General features: G+C 35.0%; 1 protein-coding gene across 1 annotated transcript in view; it reads left to right on the forward strand.

Moving 5' to 3' along the window:
- Positions 1–21,601, forward strand: part of LOC107512506 (multiple epidermal growth factor-like domains protein 6) — a 495,076-nt gene that overhangs the window by 329,097 nt on the left and 144,378 nt on the right.

The following is a 21,601-nucleotide window of genomic DNA, read 5'->3' on the forward strand; positions in this document are numbered from 1 at the left end:
TTCGGCTGGTTTAATAATCAAATCGACATGAGACAGATTAACAGGAGAAAATCAAATTTTATTTCATATGCATGGGGACCCCACATATATAAGACATTTGAAGACAGAAAGGTAAAAAAGGTATATATTCCATTGTGAGCCAAGAAATGTGGTAGGGGCCTGGGGATTCAGAGGGCAGGAGAGTAATTCACAGGATAATAAGAAGGAGCAGATGTTCAGTAATTAGATGTCTGCCCTGCCGTCCAGATAGGTCATAAAAAGTTGTTTCTGGTAATAACTCTTATTATGGGCAAGGCCCCCAATTTATATTCTTTAAGAGAGAGGTAAAAGTTTCTCTTGAACCCACAGAGTCTCAGTTGCCTTTAGCTCAAAATGATCCTCATGCTACTGTGGCACATCTTGGGGAGGCTGGTTCTGGACCTCTTCAGTGGAAATACAGAAACAGATCAGATATTTGAGACTAGAAATAAATACACCAAGATGTTGACAAAGATTCTTTCCCAGTAGTGGCTTAATGAGATGTTCAATTTTCTTTTGAAAGTTTTCTACAGTGTCTACCTTGTCAACAATGATAATGTATTACCTTTATAATTATAAAAATATGTTTAAATGTTTATACATAAGAAAAATTTGAATTAGCATACAGCAAGGCTTTTCTTTAAATTAAGAAGATATTGTAAGCTCTAGTTTTTAAAATTCTGACTGCATTTCTTTTTGAGGAGAAAGTTCTACTATGTCACCTTTAAAAGGATGTTAGTACTGACTGATACACAATGACATATGCTGAAAGAATCTTTAAATTAATTTGGCTTACCATTTATGGGCTGTATCAGGTTATTCATATTTTTTCTTTTATTTTTAAGAATTCACGTGTATAGGGGCTGCTTAAGGGTAAATGGCCTGTAGACAATAATTTTGCATGAGTAATTCTTTTAGAGTTCATCTTGGAATCTAACCTATAATCTTGGTCTTATTTACCTCTCTGTTTTCTTGTTGAGCTCATTGACTGACATATTTGAAAAGAGTAAGTAGATTCTGGAATGAATATTACCAACAACATCAAAAAGAAAATCTTAGTGAGTTAGAAACCATCCCAAAATTTGTCAGCTGGAATCGTCTTTGTCTTTCATTTTATGGGGGAAGTGGGACTAGAGGAGGAGAAGGAAAAGTGGATTAACTCTTTCTGCTGTCCCTTAACATTTCAAGAAATGATTATGAAAAAGACTCATCTATCTCATAAAGATGTTGGCAGGGTTTTTAATAAAGTATTCTAAGAGCTTTGCCTAAGATGCTAATGAGCATGCTAAACCTAAACCATATCCAGTCTTTTACAAACTATTTTGTTTCTCCTTTTTCATGTTTAGAAATATTTTTAAGACTAGTTATTACATTACGTCCTTTGTCCTCTCCCATTCTCTGAAAAAAAGCATTACGTATAACGTCTTGAACTTTGTGAGTTAGGTATGAGGAAATAGAGAATAGCTTTTTAATATTCAAGTTGCTCCTAATCAAAAGAAAAGCTTTCAAAAATCGATAATAGAAAGATTCAACATATTACTTATGAGATGACATTTTGATAATGTGTGATTTAAGTTGGAAATATGTGCATTAAATTTCTGTGAAAATATTTGTGAGAATATTAAGCATATATTTTGATGTAAGAACATTTAAAAGTAATCTGAATTATTTCTTAAGGCTCAAAATACATTTCTGAACAATTAAATTTGCCAAACCCTATTATTAGATTTTTTTAACAAATAAAAATGGCATTAAATGTTGAAATTTACTTTCAAATAATATATTTTAAAAATTAATCTTTAATATTATTATTATATAATTTTTGTACTTACACCAAATGTTGTGTTGTTAGTCTTACTTCAATAATTTTAAAAATATATTGTGTTCAGAGTTGATTATAACTATAGTTTGTTTTATAACAGGTGATTATTAATAAATATCTGTTTATCGATTCAGTTAACCAGAAACTGTTTGCTATTATTATTTCTAAAAAACATATCAAATAATCTACAGTTTGGAGTGTTTCTTAACTATGTCTATTAAAAATAATCTAGATATTGTTTTATGTGTCTCTTGATTAAGAATTTGTCACTTTTCGTTGTTGTTGGAAGGAATAAATTTCCTTTTACCCATCTAGGTTCTTTGGCTGATGAAACACAGATTAACAGGAGAAAAACAAGTTTTTAATTTTGTATGTACTAGAGTCCCCCAAAAAATGAGACCCAAGGGCAAGTCAGACAGCTGAGGCTTATACAGTATCCTGAGCAAAGGAATGGGACAGGGGCTTCAAAAGGGAGGAGAGTAATTCACAGGACAATAAGAAGAGCAGATGTTTGGTAATTAGATGTTTGCCCTGCCATATGGGTAGGTCATTCAGATAAAACTTATTCCCTATAATAGCTCTTTCCTTGAACCAGGTATCCTATCTAGATTCTCTTAGGTAGTTAAGGGAGAGGTAAAAGTTTTTCTTGAGTTGCTGGGTCTTGATTGCCTTCAACTCAAAGTAATCCACATACCCAATTTTGGGGTGGGATATTCTGCTCCCCTTCACTGTGTTTTCTCTTCTTCAGTTACAGCACCAGTGGGGCTTTGCCCAGGATCTTGACAGCAGGCTTCCACTTTAGTGACCTTAGCAGTTACTTTCAAGTATAAGCATTTGTATTTGCACCCAATAAATATCTCATCTTTATTACATTTTTATATTCACAGAATATGAAAATAAAATTTATTCTCAACAACTGACATTTTACCATAGTTTTTGAATGTTTTTTTCTTGTGAATTATTCCATTTCAAATCTCATCTATGGTTTGGGTTTTTAATAAACTGTTTGTTACAAGAAGCATTCCCAGGAAGCAGACTCTAACATGGAGATTCATGTGCAAGAATTTTATTCAGAAGTGCCCTTAGGACCAACAGCTGTAGAAAGAAAGGATGGGAAACAGATATGAGCCAAAGGAGAAGGTAGGGCCTGATACAGTCCCACCAAAACTTCAGTTTATTTCATGAAGAGTTCCAAGATGGCCCTTTAGAGCTGCGCTGACTTGGGGCCAGAGTCTGCGCTTTGTTACTCTGCACATACCAGTCACTGAATTTGGGCTGCCCCAAGGAGGGAACATATCCTTGGATAAAGAGCTACCTTCAGCACAGGCAGTTCTCAAACAAGGATGACAGCTGAAGGCTTTTTTTGGGCAGCACCCATGCCATCTAAGGCAGAAGTCCTTCATTTCTAAAGGGGAATGTGGGTGGTATATTGTAGCATCCACTACGGTACGCAACCACGAGCAGAGTTGGATATTTCCACCGAATCTACATCGAGCTGTTTTGAGCTGAGGAATGTTCACAGCCTTGGCACACAAAATCAATGAGCAGATGCTTCTTTCTTTTCCTATCTCTTTGCTTCCCTGACATTTTAGCTTTCTTTGCATATTTAGAAGACCAACCAGTGATGTGCTTTGTTTTCTGAGCTTTTATGTAGTACAAATCAACATAAAGATTGGGATAGATTTAACTGACAATGCTTCTGTTGTATTGTTCTCTATGTGTAGTTCTCCTAAAAATATTTGGTAGATCTTAATATAGTTTCTCTTTTGACCTTGTTTAATTTGAATGGACACTTTTAATTAGAGCCTGCAAAATTTCTAAATGTGCCATATGGTTTGCATAAAAGATTTAGAATAGAAGGAAGGATAATTATTGTCTGTGGAATAGTTAAAAGAATGTTCAGCTAGCAAACTATCCAATGTGATTCAGATGTAAAAGACAAACTGAAGGAACAGTAATCAGTTTTGAATTATATGTAATAATTCTTTTCGGGCCCTTTTATTTTCTATAGAATTTGTGGGTAAAACCTTAATAAAAGTAGTAAAGAGTCACTTACCCCAAAACATACATGTTTTATAGTGATCGGATATAACTTACTTTATCATGTATTCATTCATAGCAGTTACTTGAAAATATATTAAACCTTGAAAAAAGAACATTAGTTCTCTGATTGTATAAAATTTTTGAAAAATTTTATGTATGGTAAATATTGATGCTTTTTTCTTTATTCAGATTTTGTCATGTGGGAATAGGTTCTGTCTATAGTCTATCTTAAGTTAGTTAGGAAATTACAGGAAACTGTAGGAAAGACATGATTTGAACCATGATATAGTTTATAGAATACATAATATACTGTCTGATAAATAGAGATTAGCAGCCAGGTACCATGGCTGATTTCAGTTACCTGTTTTGGAGACATAATGCATGTAATTTTAAAAATATAGAAGTGATTTTATTCTCATTATAATATGAATAAATAATGAAGGGAAAGCAAAATTCTCTTTTTAGTAATCGTTTGTATCATTTGCAATTCCCTTCCCCTTTACCTAGACTTAACCACTTACAGTATCGGTTCTGTGTACATCCTTAGTGGTCTCCTGCTAAGCATTTCAAAAAACATACATATATGCATCTGTATAAATATGTTTGTGTATACAGTCATAGATTCTAAACATTTTTATATAAGACTATGCATATATGTATGATTAGAAATATACATACACATATTGTGTCACGTATGCCACATATATTGTTCGGGAACTTTCTCAGCATTACGGCATAGACATATTTTCATGCCAGCATATTTAAATAGAACCTATTATTTTAAAATCGTTGCATCATATTCCATACAGTAGATTTACCATTTTTACTTTACCAGTGTAAAACTTGTAGATGAGTATTCTTTGAAGATACCGTTATTTTTTTATTGCAGTTCTTTTATTCAATAGATGGGTAAGTTTGTATTATTTTAGTTATTTCTTTCAAGAATGAAGTAGTATTTTTATTCTCCATTTTTAAGGAAAATAAAAAGTTGTAAAAATTTAAATATCATGTTCTTACTCAGATATTACTTAAAACTAAGATATTAGCTGTAAAATACATCTTTTATTATATTTAAAAAATACTTATAAATCTTTCTCTTCTATGTGTTCCTTTTCTCTAAGGCACGTTTTTCTATGCTTTTCTCTTTTCTTAGAATGTAAGTTCTTCCACAACATTATATAATATGTAATCACAAATGCCAGGTTCTTCATAAATAGATGCAATCCTATAAATTAAAATCTACCACTAAATAAAATTTGTATTTTCAGTTAAACTTTCCATTTTTGAGACACTCATTGTGAAAACCTGACCTACTACAGCACATTCTTCCAATTTCTCATCAATGTCCATTCAACCAGAGCACTAACTGCTTCATAAGCTAAATTAGAGTGCCTTCTTATAGCTGATAATTCTTGGTACAGCCTCTTGAGCATCAAGTGCGAATTTCAAGAGAATCAGTCCCTGGACAAATTCAGCGTTATCAGCCTGAATCCAGACAGCTTTTGCTTCCCTTTGACTGTTACCAGCCTGTACTTTTCCATCTCTTTCATTTGTGCTGCCTTTGTGAATCCGCAAAATCACATTCAGAACACTAGTGGAAGAAAGAACATAGGAGCCAGAATGCATGTTTTCTTTACGAAGACACTTCAGCCCCTCCAAATTTCCCTACCTTAAATTCTCACTGAAAACCTCATCTATGCCCTGTTTGCCTATAGTCAGAAACTCTTAAATGATAAACCTGGAAATGTGTTTTCCTTACACTGTCACATCAGGTGCTAACAGAATTTTTGTTGGTTTGTTTGTTTAAATCAGATCCACTGTCTAAAATGAATGACTTAAATCTAAGTGCATTCTGTGACATTTTTTGGAATATTTCTAACATAAGTCAACTGTGTTGGTCCCCCTGACTCTTTGGGATTGAAGATATGTCTCTGGATAAGTGGGTTGTTTTATTAGTTCTCTTTTATGGTGAGCAAGCTATCTTGTTTCAATATGATTACTTTTTGCTTATATGTACATATATTTTCATCTTTTAAATTAATTACTAAATCTCTCTTAGCTATCTACTAGGCCCAAGGTAGCATGATAAGTCCCAGGCTTCATTTACTTTAGACCACGTAATAAAGATTGTAGGCATCATAGTAAGAGAGAGAAAGAACACTAGATTTAGCATCAGAAGCTATGAGTTTGAATCCTGGCTTTGCCATTTAGATGCTGTCAGACCTTGGCCAAATTAATTTATCTCAGCTTCAGTTTCTTTGTTTTTGTTTTTGTTTTTGTTTTCCAGTTTACATATGCATTTTAACCAGGCCTGATAATAGATTTTTCATTGACTTTACAGGAATGAAAAAATGCTAAATTGTTTTATAACTGATTAATGAGAGTTATAACTATAAAAAATAATTGTCCATGATTTTTACCCTTAATGAGCTTATGTTTTAGTGAAGGAAAATAAAAAAATATGTATTTACAAATAGCTATAAGGCAAGGTATGATGTTTTTAAGAGAGGAGGACAGAACAAAATGCTATAGGAGTTTTCCTAGGAACTAAATCACATCCAGTTGGAGGAATAAAGGAAGTCTTTATGGAAGGTGAGGAATTTCATCTGGGACCTGAAGGACGGTAGAATTTTGGCCTCTGGAAAAGGGAGAAATCACTCCTGACACAGGGATTGGAATGAGCTAGAACACAGAGTTAGCAGAAAGCCTCTGCAATACTGAGTGGCACAGCTGGTTAGGGCCTAGAGTACAGAAAGCACAGTAATGAGATGTAAATTTAAAAAGGAGAGCCATAACTAGTGAAGAGCGGACCTGGAGTCGGATGTCAGGAGTTGACACTCCATCCTGTAGAGACACAATTAGTATAGTGCTAATTTTGGAAATTAGCACTATACTAATAACTTTTAATGAATAACTAATAACTTTCAGGTATTGGATTATAAAACTCTCAGATTTAAGGAATATTTGTTTTGATGGAAGTACAGTTCTGCCAATACATCAATTTATATACTAAACTGAGCATTTCACTTTTGGTGTAAAGTATCTACATTTGAGTTACCTTACTGATTTCGAGATTCCTGAAGGACTTCTCCTTAAATAAAAGAGTACTCTAAGGAAATCTCTTTTAGAAAAAAAGGCAATATTAATCCCAGTGGAGAAATGCAGTATCCACCCTCAAAAGCATGTGCTACTCGTGGGCCCAGAAAATGGAATGTTCCAAATTCAGATATGTTAAGATCTCTGCTGGGCGTTCTGTTAAAATTCCATTTGGTAAGTGATAGGGTGGAAAATAGAAAATGCCTCGGACTGCAAAAAGTAGTCAGGAAAGTGAGAGAATCATTAAAGTGCCAGGACAGTGAATTCAGGTAGGAGAGAGAACTGAGAGAGTGGAGGTTGTCAATATTATTGACATCTACAGAAAGGCCCCAAGTACTAAGATCGTGACATGCTATTTTCTTTGGCTATTAAGCAGTCTCAGGAAACTTTTGACCAGACAGTTTTAGCAGTATGATAAGAGAGCTAAAGTGTGAGAGGAAGGGATGAGAATGAAACAGAGACAGTAACTGTTGGAACACTGGTTTTTGAAATTGTAGGAGAAGCACACGATAGGGAGAGGAAGTAGAACATGGAAGACAAAGAAAAATAATCAATAGCAAGGGAGAGAGGAAGAGTTAGCTAAGGGAATAACCGACATTAAGAAGCCTGAAGGATGGAAATGGAATTGGATCGAGAGCATGATATAGAGGAATTGACTTAGAAACTCATAGGAAGAAGAGGAAGAGGAGTGGACATAGGAGGCATTTTGTGATAGAAAAGGAAAATGTTCATCAGCTAGCTCAAGGTTCACAATGAGATAAAAGTGGAGCGCCTTTTGGGGCTCAAGAAGTATATGCAGGGGGACCTACAAAATTCCCAAACCCAGTGCAAAATGAAAATATGTGACCTTTGTTCAAAAAGCAAGGAAAAATGTGTTGTTACAGATACTAGCATTAAAACTTATAGTTTTCTTTAATGTTATTTCTCTTTCATCCCATCAAGCTGTTTATTTATTTGTTATTTGCTCCCAGGGCCTGGGGATACTTTGGAAAGTGCAGATACTCACAGGTGCCAGGAAGTCCCACCTTGAAATTCAACCCCTGTGTGTCTGAACACCAACACAACGCCCTAGCTGGGGGCAAAAGTAGTCAGTCTCTCCTTCCTGCTAGCTCAAACTCCTGCTCACAATGAATAGACAAACCCAAGAGTTCTCTGTGCTCAGACTCACTTGGTACTTGATCTGGGCTGAGTGGGAGGCTCACCCCTGCAAAATCACCATTCAAATGCCCTGTGATATTGCCAGCCTGGAGTTGGGCCCATTGCTATAACCTGCCAAAATGCCACAGATACTATTACCCCGGCTCTCTTCCAACCTGTGCTCAGGTCCCCACAGAGAGATGGGGGCAGCAGAAAGTAGTAGTGACAACTGGGTACAGGCAGAGAAAGGATGCTGGGCAGCTTGGAAGAACCATCTCAGAGGGAAAGGGAAGGTGGTAGGAGATGGAAAGATATGTGAGCCGAGTCCCCAAGTCCCTGGTTCATGCTTCATTGTCCCACCTGCCTGCACTTAGAAAACACAAATGCCACCATAAAATAATTAGATATTTCCAGAGAATTGAGCCAAGATCCTTTGCCATTGTACTGGTCTCAGAGAGGGAGTTGTGTGTGTTATATAAAAAGCTTAGAATAGTTACTGTAGAATTCAACAGGGAATCAACATGAGCTGAAAGAGTTGTGGGAGTTTCTTCAGTAATGCTATCTTTGGTTGATGTCTCTGGAGGTAAAGTAGAATAAGTGGATGGCAGGGCCACATTATGATTTTGATGGGCCCCAGGCATTTTTGCCTTAATGGGTCCTTTACTCCATAAAAAAAATAAAAAAATAAAAAAAGTTTATTTTATGATTGCAGTGATATATAGTTGAATGTATTAATATTACATATTAAAAAGATTTTCCTCAACCTAAAAGGTTGGGATATCAGAACATTTCTGTGGCCTCTGACAGTATTATGGGTCCTAATAGGCACTGTACCTAATGACTAAGTTGTCCCTGGAGGATGGTGGGTGTCATACAGAACTGCCAAAGTAGATACAGGATAGGGTCGGGAGGAAGGATTCTGGAGGTCAGTGGGGACAGCATCAAGTCATGCGTGGGTGGAGAGAGGTAGGGACATCTTGAGGGAATGATGAATTGTTAGATATGGGCATGGAACCATAGTGAAAAGAGAGGCAAGTACTCAAGAGAAATGAGGTAGTAAACAAATGGAAGTTTGGAGTCATATTGGGAAATAGTCTAGGTCTTATGGTGTTGAAACTTTCAAAGAAAAAAGGTCCAATGCTTTGATCTAGAGATAAAGGTCAGACATGGGCCATGTAACTCTTTTTTATTTTTATGTTTAATTTTCTTCACTTGCTTTTCTAGATGAAGTTATCAAAAAGTAATTCCATAGGTAATAAATTGGGGGGAGTGACTTTTTAGATGATTCTTAAATTTTAAGAAGGAAGGTTCCCTAAATTGAATTCTCTTAGTTTCAGTTTATTTGATTTTGCTTTCCAAAAGAAATGAAAAAGGAAATATTGTCTTGTTCCAGTTGGGGGCTTTTAAATATAATCAGTGCACCAATTTTTGTAAATAGTAACTTCAGGGTTTTAATTCAGCACATTTATACTTAATTTACACGTGCTAATGTTTCTGAGATAATTTTAAGCAATATAACATCAGATTATACATGAGCTATTTTATAATAATAGAAGTTACATTTAACTACAGGTTAAGTGACTACATGAAAAGGAAATACAATTATTTTAATGGATTTCTAATTAAATGCTTAAATCCTGGATAGTCTAGAGGTGCACTTTAAAATTAAATTGATCCTTTTTTGGAAGTTTAGTTAAAGCTATTGGCAGAGAGAAAAAAATTCTTTAAAAAAAGATATTCTGTTTTTTAGTGATATTTTGTGATAGATAATACCTGTTTTGATAAACATCAGACAAAAATAGGTACAGAGAAGGAACAGAAAACAATTTTATAATGGCAAAAAATAAACATATTTTGCCTAAAAAAGTAAAACTTAAACAAAAAATGTTTATTCTCTCAAGTAATAAAGTGCAAATTAAAGTACCAATTTTACTAAATAAATGAATTAGCAAAATGTTGCATTGTTTTACTTGCACTATTTTGTTTGTGGGTTTTTTTATGTTTTAAAATAACTTTCTTGATTGAAAACATATATAATCATTGTCTTTTTTCCTTTCAAATGTTCTATAATGTGGTTATGTTACATAAATAGAAAAGGACAAACTAAGTAGCAGTAGGAGGAAGACATAAAAAGAATAAAGCAGTGAGCTTTCTACAGTTGGAAGTGTTTAATCAGAGTTTGAATAGCCATTTGTTAAAAATGTTGAAGAAGGGACTCCTCCAGTGTAGGAGTTTGGACTACTTTATCTTTTACAGTCCTTTCAAGTTCTACAATTGAATAAATCAGTTATTCCTAGCATATTAATAAAAAATTTTTGTTAGAAAAGAAATAAGGTGGCATTAGAAGTGACACACAATTTAACTATATTCATAAAAAAAATAAAGCAAAGGCAAGCTTTTGTAATATAAATAAAGAGCACCTTCGAGCATCGTACAGAAAAGATAGCACTTCTTTCCTAATAGCTTGAGCAAAAGTCTTTGGTAAGATTCTGATTCTTCTGGTGTGGGTCACATGCCTTCCTAATCATTGTGACTAGGGAGATGGTGCTCTCAGCCTGTCTCTGCCAACATCCTGTGCTTACCCTTTAATTTGGTGGTGGATATGGAGCAGAGAGGTAAGCATAATCCTCACGCCATCACAACCCATAAGAGAGGAACCGTGTATTCAGGGAAAAGAAAAGAGGAAAATGTTCTGTACAGACAAAATCATTACTAGAGCCCTGCAAATTCATACATATCAATTCATAGTTATTGCTGTTTCTAACAAACTCTATTGCATGGTATAAATGATGAGGTTTCTGGATGTTTTAAAAGAGCCAGTTTCTTTTAGCCAACTTTACCATTGAAACTGGGATGTGGAAAAGAAGTGGACTAAAAGGAGGTAGGGTTGATCAGAGGTATTGGAAAGGAGAGAGATCATTTTTTAATGTTATTTTCTGTCTTAATTCTCAGCTTCTGGAACTTTATCCTTGTCTCCTAGCTGTCCAGTGACCAAAAGCTGTCCAAGGCCTCATATCTGCCACATTTTCTCTGCCTAGTTCTTCTTCTGGTTGTTGGCTGTCTGTTTCTCCCTCTATCATTACCATACAGATTTTAATCCTTCCTGAACCTGATATGTGGGGATAAGGCTAATTAAAACAAGCCACCCTGAGATGAAAATGCTAGCTTCTCATTCACTTTCTCAGAATTTTCCTGTGGGCACATATAATCAACGGGAAAGAGAAGGTTTGAGCTTAGAGGCTGGCTATCTATCATCTATCTATCTATCTATCTATCTATCTATCTATCTATCTATCTATCTATCTATCTCTATCATCTATCTATCATCATCATCATCTATCTATCATCTATAAATTAATCAGCCTATCTATCATCTGTTATCTATCATCTATCATATATCTATTATCTATCTACCTATCAGCTATCTATCTTTGATCTAGCTAATAGAAGCTTAGTGTATATTGTCTTATATCCCAACACCTGGGAAAATATGTGTATTTCAAGTGGTGACCTATAGAGTATCCAGAGCTTCAAGAGCCCCCTGCCCAGTTCACTTGAGACCTTAGAGTTAGGTATTCAAGAGTTTTCAGAAGGGTCCTTGAATAATTTCTACATTAACTTAGTTATCTCAATCAATTGGGCAGTCGGCCAGACAACCATTATTCATTACCTGCCTTCAATTTCCAAGCCGTCTTCCCATCTCCTATTGCCCCTCTTCTACCACTCTAGATGTGTCTCCATTCATTTAGGAAATCATAAGCATCAACTAAATGCTAGAGTTATGTTAGACCTAGAAGGAAAAGAAGCAGACCCAGCCACTGTCCCAAAGGTTAAAGCCCCTCAGAAGATCATATCATTCATTTTCCTCGGGAGTGAACTGTGGGTTTGATTCAAGGCTTCTGTTTCTCTAACCCAATGTCCAGGGTAAATGCTGTATCCTCCCCTGGAAATAACATCTTTAGCTTTCTTTCCACAGATTTTTTTGGTCCTTCCTTAAAAACTGGAAAAGAATTAATATATTTAGACCATGAGTTGAACTATATGTAGAAAAAATTGGCTAAGCAAAACTATATAAATTTTTGCTCAGGAAAATTTTACTAAATTGCCCACCTTCCTTTGCCATTGGTGTCAAATACTATGAAATACAAAAATAATTAAGTGTATGTCAAAATACAAAAATAATTAAGTGTATGTCAAATTGATGTTTGTAGTAAGCTCTATGTATTAAGATTTTGTAGTAGCTCTATGATTATGTAGTAAGCTCTGCTTTATTTTCATTGCTTGCTGCTTTCTCACATAGAGAGACTATGATGACAATGTCATATCACAGTATTCCAGAGCTTTGTCACACTCTGGTCCTCAAGCATGAGATTGGGTCATGTTATAGTTGAGGCAGCAATATAATAGGTCCATGAAAGCATGACTTTGGAAGCTCTTTTTTCAATAGGTTATTCTAGGCTTGGGGAAAAAAAAATTTAAAGAAATAGATAGCCCTAGAAGTTAACTTGCTATCCACATTCTGCAATTTAGCAGAAAGATCTTATAATTTCCACACCTACAAGATTATTTTCATTTCCCACTTTATTTGATTTTTAGTGGCATTGACAGTGTTATTCAGTCTTTTTTAAAAAGACTCTCCTTGAATACCAGGATTCAACACTGTCCTGCTCCTTTCCACCTTCTCTCATTCCTCCTTCTCAGTCTCTTTTGCTAAATTCTCCTTCTCTGTAAATTCAGCTATCCATTACTTATTTATTATTTATTTTTTTCAATTTTTCACCAAATATTATTGTGCATATGCTATGGGTCAGGCATTGACTCAGATATTGAAAACACTGTGATAAGCAAAACAAATACTATCTTTGTCCTCAAGGAACTAACAATAGAATAAAATTGTTGGTTTCCTGGATTGGGTATGTGTGTCCTTACTGTTCTTTAAAATGATAGGAAGACACACCAGCATGACATCTTTTCCTTCCTCCTTTCTGAGATAACACAAGGGATCAGATTGTGAAATCAGGCTCAGGCAGATAAGAGATGTACCCAAGAGTATGCTTTACTAATCATTTCAAGGCTACAAACAATTCATAAGCATAGGAGACGGGAACATCCTCTGTGGCTTCTAAGGTCTTTTCACTCTGACTGCAATGGATATGCTCTCTCTAATCCAGAGTAACAGACGGGTATATGTGTGATTTCTATTCTTTAGACTATCAAGAACTGGGCAGAATCTAGGATTTTACCCTACTTTAAGCCAACAAATGAACCTGTTACTATTTCATGGATGCTGACAGGAGAGATGAGACTCCTGGGTCAAAAACAAAGGACTTTATTACTCATAGCAAAAACAGTAGCCAGAGTCTCATTTGTTTGTGTCAATTTCCCATGTTCCCAAAATCCCACAGCAGTGGCACAAAGGGCTCATTATGGATGGCTGAACACGCAGTTGGTCATATTATACAAAGGAAACATTGAACTTGGGGAATCCACCATTTTCATAGTTAGTGGAAACAAGCCTGCTCTTTTTCTTGGGGGAGGTGTTAGCTCATCTCTCTGTAAAAACACGGCCCCAAAACATGGCTTGGATAAAGACTGATCAGGGCCCTCTGCATTCTTGGCATATGTAACAAAAATGTGTAGGGATGTTCAGAGCCCATGGCAGATTGTTTCTCCCAATGTATACCTTCTCTTGGAATGCACTAATGTGATTTGAGACTCCCAATAATTTGAGCATTCCCTCTCTCTCTTACATCTTTAAATCAACCCTCTCTATTGGCCCCTTCCCATCAGACTTTAAACTACTGAGAGTCTTGTCCACCTAAAAAACCCTGTTGCTCTAACACACTCTCCTATCCAACTACAACCTTCTCTCCTTAATAGTCATACTTAATACCTGTCTTAACTCTCTGTCTCCCTTATTTATCTCCCACATCTTCAATTCAATCCACTTCAACCTAGGATAAATTTCAACTACTCCATTGAAACAACTTTCTATTTCTCAGCTTCCTCCCCTATAGCAGTGTTAATAACACTATCTATTATTCGGGGGGGGGGGGTTGTTTGTTTTTGTTTGTTTTGTTTTGTTTTGTTTTGTTTTTTTGCAGGAGGAGGTATCGAATATGTTAATAACTATATGTAAAGAGATTAGAGCAATGTATGGCACATAGTAAGTGTTCAATAAGTGTTAGGTGAATTGTTGTTATTAACATTCTCCTCATCTTCAATGTCATTAGTGAAATTCTTGTTGCTAAATTCAGTGGGCACTTTCCAGTTCCTACTTGACATTCCTGTGTTGAACACTTCTTCCTTCTCAGAACTGCCCTTCCTTCAGCTTCCATGAGCCAGACTCTCTCAGTTTTCCTCCTCCTCATCTGTATTGCCTTCTTGGTCAGCTTTGTCTGACCTACCTCAGTCTGCCTTAAATGTGGCTATTCCTTAGAGTTCTCTTTTAGCCTCCTTTCTCTTTTTTATCTATGCGCTTGGCTTAGTAAAAGTATTTACTCTTGTGCCTTGAATTATTATCTGTATACTCTGCACCTCATTCATTTACTTATTTAATAAATATTTATAAAGCATCTTCTGTGTGCCAAATACTGGGATTACTATTCTGAGCAAATACTGACAGGATTCTGTTCTCATGGGACTTAGCCATTAATGCAGAACACAAACATCAAACAAATAACCACACATACAGATCTACAACTGTAGATTAATTAATTGTTCCAGAAAAAAGGAAGATATTCCTACCAAATTATAACACACAGATCTGACTTAGATTGAATGAGAAATGCAAGCCTCCTAAGGTAGTGGAACACAGGTAGACATCTACAAGAAGCATAGATATTCACAAAGTAAAAGAGGGGAGCTTGATAAAACAGTAGAAAGAAAAGAATAGCAGATAGAATTAGAGAGAGAGGCAAAGACCAGACCACACAGTGAAGATTATGTTGGTGTTTAGTCTAATCCTGTGAGTAATAGTGAGTGATTGAAGGGTATAAAACTATTACAGAATGAGGGAGGGGTGATGTGATCAAATTTTTGTTATTAAAAACATCATGAGGTAGTACAGCATAAAGATATTGGAGGACCCAATGTTGGATGTGGAGGGAGCTTTAGTAGGCTATTGTAACCATTTGTGTAGTTGGGATTTGAGTGGTATTAGTGGAAATAAGAAGTGAACAGGCTTGAGATCTTTAGAAAATGTTTTATACAGTAAAATGTGGTATTAGATCAGACATGGGTGAAGAAGAGGGAAGTCTCAAGGATGACTCCAAATTTTTAAGCTTGTACAGGTAAATAGAAGGTCACTGAAAATTCAGCTCTTTTTTCCCTGATTTTAGTCCACATACTCAGTTGCCTACTGGATAGTCCTAATCTCCCATCTCATTTGCTCATCAAATCATTTATGTCCAAAACTGACCTATTTTTCTGGTATCAAATGTTCCTTTTCCTGTGCTTATTTTGGTGAATGCTGCAACCATCCATTAAATTGCTCAAGGCAGTTGAGTTTGACTCTTCTCTATCATATCCAGTTAATAACCAAATTATATTGACTTTCTCTTCTTAGCATCTTTTATATCTGCCCACATCTCTCTATTTCCACTGCTCCTAGCTTAGGTCAGTCCTCATCATCTTTCACCTGGATTTTGGCAATAGTCATTATTCACCTTCTTTGCTCTCAGTCTCCCACTCCTCTAATCTTTTCTTTGTCCTATTGGTATCCATTTCTATTAAGTAAAGCCTTGGTTCCTTAGTATGACAGAAAAGACTCTCCACTTTCAGGCCCAGCCACATCTCTAGCATTTTCCCTTTAATCTACATGGACCAAACGAATTCCATTTTCTGTAAAAGCATATACACTTTTATCCGCAGCACAAGCGTTTTGAGCTTTGTTTCTTCCTAGTACTGTCATTCTTTTCAAAATACACATCACTGTCCTATTTGCCTCTTTGTGAACTAAGTGGTTTTTGCTGAGAAAGGTCACCTTTATTGCTGGGTGAATGTCTAGGCTAGAAAACTGGTAACATTTTAAAAGATTTTTTTTTTTTACAAGGGCAAAAGGTAGAGGCTACCAGTAGTATCTACAAAGTTATCAGCATGTGTTTATTTTCTGCTAACTGAGCATCAAGCTACCAGAGGTTTTAGCTACCAAGAAAGGAACAAAAAGAGAAATCAGAGGCCAAGGGTTGGGGGAAAAGCTCAGGAAGGATCACTCACAGGGCGATTGTGAGGCGACCATTCAAGAAGTCATCTTCGACCTCTGGCACTATCAGATGTACCACAACTTTGCACAGCCAGTTTGATAGACCCTTAATATGTATAATAGAAAATAACAAAAATTGTGATACATCCCCAATTTCATCAGAATCTTAATGGAATATAGTTGTTTCAATAAATGCTATAAGAAGAGCTACGTGACTGCCCTGGCCCTGATGAAATAAAGATTAAACCATTTTACTGATTTGAGGACAGTATATCTTTTTGAAAAGTATATGCTGAGTTCGAGTTGCACTTGGTGACTTCTTCCTGCACGCCAGCTTTACAGTTTGCATGTAATTTCCAGAGCAAGAGGGCACCAGTATCCCAGGATTCTCAGTTTTTTTGTTGAGCTTCATGCTTACTAGATCACATCTGAACTAATTCATTAATTCCTGAGAAAGCTTTATGCTAACGAAGAGACTGTCTGGTCCAATCACTGCGGCAAGTGGTGGTGAGATTATATCAAGTAGAGTCCACTTAAGATTTGGGAGAGGAGTGGTATTCGTCATCAATCCCACATAAACTACATGACTTCTCTAAAATTAAAGATAAAATTCCCCCAAAGGAAAACCTTGGAGTTATTTAGTATGTGTGAAGAAGAAAGATGAGTGAATCCCAAGCAGGCAACCAGAGAATGTTAACTACAGACACAGTTCAAATGTGTTCATTAGCAAGCTTAAAAATTATTTCGTGCCCTGGGTTTTTAAAGCTACTTGTAAATGGTCAAAAACAAGCCAAGAATTTATTGCAAGGGTAAAGAGAAAGTAAGTGCAGTCAGAGCCCAACTCTGAGAAACCCCATTGATGAGTATGGGTGGTTTAGAACACTGAACGCTAAGGATGACTCTCAAACCACACGTTCATTTATTCATTCATAGAACATTTATGGAATATCGATTCTGTGACAGAAAATGCTTAATACAACAGGATCTTTGACCTTAAGGAGTTCATTCAATCAGGCATTCCAGAATTACAAGCAAAAAGTCAGCAGTTTGGATATACTATAGTATATCAGTGAAAGTAGTATAGTATAAAACCACATAGAAAACCACAGTCTTCAATATTTTCTTCAAAACTAACACTTGTACAATGCAATCTCCAACATAAAGCAACCTGGGAACACTTATTTTCAATCAACAAGTTTCTGAAAATAGTATGTTAAAAGGCAAATGGAAGAATAATTTATCTTACTTTGGTTGTGCAGTCTAAGAAAAATAATATGAAACAATTTTTGTTGTTTAGAAACAAAAGTGGATCTTGTCATCTCAGGGACCTTTTATGTGCAAAATGCATCTGATAATAAAGTGAATTCTTTTAAGCTATTATATTCTGTGACCATCTGGGGAAATAGTTTTGGGGATAAATATAGCAGAAATATTTATAGAAAGGACATTAAAAAGGAAAAATAGCAGACATGGTTGATTTTCTTTGACATTCTTTTACAGTATAAAATCATGAAATCCTTGGTCCATACCATAGTGACAATGCTAAAAAAAATTCTAATCACTTTATCATTATTCCCAGCAGTGTCCTGGAGCTCCAGTTCTAAGGGCAGGGCTCTCTGTAAGCATCTAACATGAAGATATAACTCAGAGAATTTTTGAAGAAATAGTTTCTTCACATGAAGTATACTTGATAATAACATATTAATGTAATATTGACATTTCTGGTTTTTAACTCTGTTGGGCAGAATCTTGATAGAAAAGAAAATCACTTGTGACAGCTTCAGCATGAGTGTCTAATATCATGGCAATTTAACCCGGTTTAGTCTATCTATATCAGAGGTATTCCATCAGAAAAGAACTAAGAGAACTAAAGTGTTCTTCATGTTTTACAGAAGCAAGTCATTTCTAATAACAGATATTGCTTTAAAAAAATGTTTTAATTGTTAACTATTATTGAATATTTGGGGAAATGTGGTTGGTTTATTTTGGGAGGTTTTTGTTAAAAAACATACATATATATGTACATATACACATACATATACATATATACAATGTTCCATTTAGACTAAATTGATGTACTTTGGGCAAACAACTGAGAAGTTGAGCCAAACCATGATATTTGTGATCCGTGTGGTATTAATGGTTAAACAAAGGGATTATGTGTTCTCCTGCTACTCAGAGTATGGTCCACAGACCAGCAGCATCAGAATTACCTGGGATCTATTAGAAATGCAGAATTTTAGCCCACAGCCCCAGAGGTACTGAATAAGCATGTGCATTTTAACAAGATTTCTAGGTGATTAAAGTATTAACTAAGTCTAAGGTTCTCAACTCTAGCAACACATTAGAATCACTTAGGGTGCTTTTAAAGTGTTTGATTCTCAGGCCTTATCTCAGGCCAGTTAAATCAGACTCTTTAAGGGTACCAAGACATGGGTAACTTACATGCTCACCATGATTCCAGTGTGTTGCCAGGTATGAGGACTAGGGATTACACAATGCCCAAACAATCAGTAAATTCAGTGCATTCTGAAAGGGCAAAAAAGAAAAAGGAGGTCAAACCAATTACTTTGTATTTGGTGCTACTCTATAAGTGATTGATTTTTTTTAACTGTTAATAAGTTGGCTTAGCTACTGTTGAACACAACCTATTATGTTTCAACCTGCCCAAAAGCGTGTTGTTTTCTAAACCAAGAAGAGGAACCTTTGGTATCCAAATTAATTAAAATGAGATTTCAGGTTTGTTTTTCAACTTTACTTTCTTTTGCCAACCCGACAGTTCTAGCTGCTGCGTCTCAGACACCGTGCGTTTAAAGCACTGCACTTTTGTGTTGCCCTCCTTCGCGTGCACTCAGTTCTCAGTTTTTACTTCAAACATTCCCTTATCACTGTAGCCCAGATGGATTTTCTCTCCCCTGAAGTCCCATGTTGCGGCTGTTTCTATCATGCGCTGTCACTTTATGGTCTAGTGTTAGCTCCTCTATTTGGTGAAATAAAATTACCTGTTTTAAAATTTCTATATATAATATCAAGCATTAATAATCTGTTCCAAAATCTCATGCAGGAATAGGAAAAGAAAAATAAATTGTAGTTAAACATATATATGGTAGTCATTATTATCCCATTTTATGGATGAGAAAACTGATTCTCAGAAAGGCCAGGTGGTCATGCTACTAAGTTTCAACACTGATATTTTCCCCAAGAATATCTGACACAAAGTACAAAAGAAAGTTAGGTGTGCTTTCATTTTTATGTGTGTGTTTTCAATATAGTACTTTGATTATAGTTCTCAAGCATATTAAGAATATGAACACAGTAAAACATACTAGAAGATGATTCATTCTTAAAAGCAGTATCCACTCATTTTTCTTTTTTATACTAAATTGGTTTCTTTTGTTAAAAAATTACTGAAGCTTGATTGATAGAGGCAAGGGAACATCATCCTAATATATTTCTATAAAATCACTTTTTATTACACAAGTAATACCCGAATAACTTTTTCTTATAAAAAAATTAGAACTTTATAGATATGAAAAAAATCTCTTGACCAACACCCCCCACACACATCCTGCACTTTACCCAGTCTATGTATCTTATTCCCTCCTCAAAAGTAATCATTTATATCTGTACACATTCTTTAAGACATTTGTAATATATTTAAATACACATATATGGTATATTATAATAATCTTTAACAATGGCAATTTTAATATTTTATCATCTAAAAAATAATACTCCTGAGAGTTTCATTTATATGTCTAATGTGAAAGACCTGGGAAGGATATCTAATTCAGGAGTTGACAGAATTAATATTCAAAATTATTTCTCATCCTTGTGGAATAATACCCTAAAGCTAGAAAGATAAAAATTTAGCTAGCATAAACATAAAGCCTTTCATAAAGTACAACTAACAAATAGAGAATTCTGATTTGACATTAGTTTATATGAAAAAGACTTAGAGGTTTGTTTATCACAGACTCAAAATTTAATAACAATTCTAATACTTGAAAAAGTCAGTAGTTCTTAGGTCTAAAATAAGAGTTCTTTAAAAATATCTGAAATAACTTCAGGATATCTAATTTTAGAAAGAAAATACTAGATTGGGTAAACTGCGTATAACATAGTGGACTAATAATTTTAAAATATGGGAGTTATTTTGTGACTTAATATATTCTGTGTGTGTGTGTGTGTGTGTGTTTCTTTTTCATTATAAAACAATACCAAGTAAAAGAATATATTTTTTCTTTTGCTTCCTTTGGGTTAAATCCTCTAGTTTTTATTATAGTACAAGACATTCATTACAGATCAGGTTCTACAATGAGACATTGTAAACATATTCCTTCTCAATGTGGATGCCTTCTCAAGTAAGGATCTTACTCTTTGAAATTAATCTCACTCAATATAAAGCTAATTGTCTATTATGTTAACAAATTTTAGTGAAAAATATTCACATCTGACATTCTTGTCCAGAAACCTGGGATTGGAACAAGACATATCAGGGATGTTCCCTATATGAAACACACATTTTCCCACACTAATATCAACCTCTTTGCCTGATTTTTACTTTGACATACATTTTGAGTAAAAATATTCTCCTAACAAGAAAATTTAGAAAGTCGTAATCCACTAATTACCTGAAAAGTTTTCCAGCATTTGTGAATATTCTTTTTGTGATTTCAGATGAGTAAGTACTGATTATGTAAGGTCCAAGGAAGTATAGATTCTGAGAGAGAAGCTGATTTTCCCTTCCTAAAGGAAATAGAATATTACATTTATTTATTATGACCTTGACATCATCAGACATAGATGTCCATGGGTCCTGGTCTCTTTTTACTTTTCTTTCTAAAATTATTGTAACCTCTCACATAAACATGTTAAGTATTTTAGAAAATGGAACTCTGACCTAAAGGGAAAGGCTGAATGAATGAAACAAATGTATTAATGTATTTTTAAGAACTCCAAACCATGATTTTACTTGAATTTATCTATCTCTTCCCTGATGTCCAGATGACAAGGAGATTTAAGGTCTTCACTCTATTATTGGCTTTATTCAGCAATATCAGACCAATAATAGATGTGTATGTGTTGCTCCAGATAGGTTAGCTCTTTGTAATTCTCCCCTCCAATTCTTCTGCCTCAAAAAGATATCTCCGATTTGTCTAATTAACCAGTATGTGAAGAATAGAAAATCATGAGGCAATTCTTATGCTCATCATCACTGGGCTTTAAAAAGCTCCATAAGTTTCTATCTACACTTTCCTGTTTACACTGTTGAACAACAT

Source organism: Rousettus aegyptiacus, unplaced genomic scaffold, assembly GCF_014176215.1.
Source record: "Rousettus aegyptiacus isolate mRouAeg1 unplaced genomic scaffold, mRouAeg1.p scaffold_m13_p_4, whole genome shotgun sequence".
NCBI classification, from domain to species: Eukaryota; Metazoa; Chordata; class Mammalia; order Chiroptera; family Pteropodidae; genus Rousettus; species Rousettus aegyptiacus.